This window comes from Elephantulus edwardii, unplaced genomic scaffold (genome assembly GCF_000299155.1).
Source record: "Elephantulus edwardii isolate Elephantulus edwardi_28Jun2011 unplaced genomic scaffold, EleEdw1.0 scaffold00146, whole genome shotgun sequence".
NCBI lineage: Eukaryota > Metazoa > Chordata > Mammalia > Macroscelidea > Macroscelididae > Elephantulus > Elephantulus edwardii.
The window spans coordinates 3585407-3589081 of record NW_006399896.1 but is presented as its reverse complement, the minus strand read 5'-3'; the positions used below and the strand labels follow the sequence as shown (position 1 = coordinate 3589081).

The window sequence follows — 3675 nt, the reverse complement described above, 5'->3', positions numbered from 1 at the left end:
TGGTGAGAATTTTTGTCTTTTGATGTTGAGGTTCAATCCACTTTGAGGACTAACATTCTTTTTTTTTCCTTGTAAGTTTCATTTTATTAAATGTGACTGAAGTAGACACTACGGTGATTAAAGAATTTATCCAAGAAGGTATAGGCAGACTTCTGGCCCACCAAGATCTCCAACATGGCTGGGTACTAAATTACTTTATCTGAAGGAATGGTACAAATGAAAGAACTTAAGTGGGTATTTTGGTACAATTTCTAGAAAAGGAAAAATAAACAAGATGTGCAGGTGGCATGGTCATGACCACAGAGTCACCTCTGTGGCTGTGGGGAAAGCCGGACTAAAGCTTCACTCAGCTCTCACCATCACTGTCTCCCAGGGTGTGCCTGACAAAGAGGTACTCTGCCAGGCTCAAATCTGGGGCATCTGTCTGGCACAAGTTGGTTACTTAGTCATCCAGTTGTTTGATGGATTTCACCTGCTCATCCAGGTAATGTGTCTCAATGAAGTCACACAAATGAGAGTCGTTTTTGTCAGAGGCCAGTTTGTGCAGTTCCAGTAGGGACTGATTCACACTTTTCTTCAAGTGTAGTGCACACACCGTTACATTCAGTCCGCTCTCCCAGTCATTCTTGTCTGGTCTCTTCATATCCTGAAGGAAGATGTGGAAGCTTTGCTGGTTCTGCAGTTTCATCAGTTTCTCAACATGTTCAGTCTCCTCATAGAATTGGTACAGAAAATGTTTGGCAAAATTCTTCAAAGCCATATCATCATGGTCGAAGTAGTAAGACATGAACCGGTCAACATAGGAGGCATAGAGCTGCATAGAGCTGCGGGTTGATCTGGAGGTCGATGGCGGCCTCCAAGTCCTGGTTGTAATTCTGGGCACCTGCAAAGGAGACAGGGTCATGGCTGTGGTGGCGGAGAGGTGGTGGTTGCGTGGCACTGGAGCAAAGGCGAGGGCCTTGGTGCATCCCAGGGGTGGTGATGTGAGGAAGTGGCAGAAGACTGGCTGGAAATGACCTGCGGGGAAGACGTTGGCGAGCGCTGGGTTCCGTTCAAGCACTGTTGAAGCAGGAGACCACGGCAACTCTGCGAAGACAGTCTTTGAAGACATACTGGGCTTTAGGTCCTCCTCAGTTTCAGCAAGCAAAGTTGTGTCAATATGCATATGGCAAGTTGTTGATGAGTCTTCCTCCAATCCTGATGCCACATTCTTCCTCATAAAGTCCATCCACTTGAATGATCTGTTCTGCATATAGATTGAAAAAGTATGGAAACAGGATGAATCCCTGATGTACTCCTTTCCTCATTTTGGACCACGAAGTGTTTCCTTGTCTGTTCTGAGGACTGCTTCCTGGTCTAAATAAAGTTTTTTGATAAGCACAATCAAGCGTTCTGGGATTCCCTTTCCCCTCAAGATTAGCCACAATTTGTTGTGATTCACAAAGTCAAATGTCTTTGCATAGTCAGTGAAACATAGACATTCTTCTGGCATTCTTTCCTTTTTGCAAAGATCCATTTGACATTGGCAATAATTTCTCTAGCGCCATAACCTCTTCTGAATCCAACTTGTGTTTCTGGTAGCTCTCTGTCAAATTTACTACAACTTATTGCAACCCTATAAACACCAGATATGGCCCTTATCCTAGCTTTTGCTATCTTCATCATCTCTGATACACTTGCAGTGATTTTTACAGGCACTATGTCAATCTACTTCTCTATCAATCTAACTAAGAGCTCTGGTGTCTTTGTGGCAAGAAGCTATGCTGCAATCTCAAAGGCATGTAGGTTGAATCCACTCCTCTGCAGCAGAAGGATGGACAATCTCCTCCTGTGTGATTAACTGCCTCTGAAACCCCATTGGAGGGACAGCTATGGGTAGGTTCAGTCTTGATGGTACACAACAACCACAATGTCAACCTATCTCATTGAATGTCTTAATAGCTTTTGCTCCCCTTTCACTTTGTTCTTGTTCTGTACCATGAAGTCAAAACCAATACATACCTGACTTCCCAGTGGGTTTGCAGAGGCAGTTAATCACTTGGGAGGACATTGCTCATCTTTCTCCCATAGAGCAATTGGTGGATTTGAACTAAAACCTTTGAATTTCCATAACAGTCCATGGAGTACATCATACTTGGAAAGGTTAAGGGTGAGTGCAAGAGAGGAAGACCCCACAAGAGAAGGATTGACACTGCAACTGAGGTGATGGTAGTAGATGTGTGGGAGATAGTGAGATTGGCTCAGGATAGGACAGGGTTGGTCGCCATGAGTCACAAGTGAATCAAAAACACATAACAACAGAGGGTACCAGAGCTCTCTGTTGTTATATGCTGTAAAGTGCCGGCCACTCATAACTACCCTATGCACAATAGCTCTGAACTCAGCCGTATCCTTAGCCAATTTTGCTGTCTCTGACACAAATACTCCCAACATCGCAGGTACTGAGCCAATCCATTTCATCAAGGGTCTTTTTCACTGTCCGTCCACCCGTCTAAGCATCATGTCCCTTCTGGCCACGTTCCCAAAGTATGTGATATGGAACCTGGAGGTAGTCCATGGTCTTTGCAATCACTTGTTATGCGTCAGCTGGGCAATGACTAGGGAGGATAGAAGAAGAATTGATGCCTTTGAGCTGTGGTGCTGGAGAAGAGTATTGAATGTACCATGGACTGCTAAGAAAACAAACAGGTTCATCCTAGAGGGGGTTAAAACAGGTGGCTCCTTGAAGGTAAGGATTCTGAGGCTTCATCTGACATAATTTGGACATGTTGTAAGGAGGGAGTGGTCCTTGGAGAGTGACATCATGTTTAGTAGGGTGGAGGGACAGTGCAGGAGGGGAAGACCCTCTATGAGGTAGATTGATTCAGTGACTGGGATAATTGGGATGGGTGTATCGGAGACAGTGCAATTGGGCACAGGATAGAGCAGAGTTTAGGGCTGTTGCACAAAGGGTCGCTGTGAGTCTCAAGTGACTCAATGGCACATAACAACAACAACAACAAGAAGAACAATAACTGACACAAATACCCCCATCATCTCAGGTACTGAGTCAATCCATCTCATCAAGGGTCTTTTGCACTGTCCCTCCACCCTTCTAAGCATGATGTCCTTCTCCAAGGACTGGTCCCTTCTGGCCATGTGTCCAAAGTATGTGATACGGACCTTGGAGGTAGCTTATTGTCCTGAGTGAAAAAGTGTGTCCTATTGACCTTGGTGAAGATTCATTTGCATTTGAAAAACATTTTATTTTACATGAAAATTGATTTTTTTATATTATTTTCCATACAGATATTTTCTTATGCTACTACATCAGCAGTCCTTATTTAGTTGATTCTAAATCTGTTAACCAAATGATTTGTGATCTACAGATTAATATATTCACTAAGGGCAAAGAAAAGAGATGCCTTCACATATACATGCATGTACATGTATGCTCCAGCTGCCCTCACCCAAAAGTACTTGATAGTACGTGTTTGCTGAATCACCAATTCATAGCTTTCAGAACTCCATCCAGCAGTATCATTCTGTCTCACCTGTTATTCTCTACTTGATGGATGTTTAATATTGCTGCTGATGTTATCTAGTTGGTTCTGATTTATAGTGACTTCATACACAACAGAAAAACACTGCCCTGTCCTGTGACATCCTCACAATCATTGTCATGTCTTTGCTCAT

General features: G+C 43.6%; 1 pseudogene; it reads right to left on the bottom strand.

Moving 5' to 3' along the window:
• Positions 1 to 346: 346 nt before the first annotated feature.
• Positions 347 to 968, bottom strand: LOC102875030 (annotated as a pseudogene).
• Between the last annotated feature and the right edge of the window lie 2707 nt (positions 969 to 3675).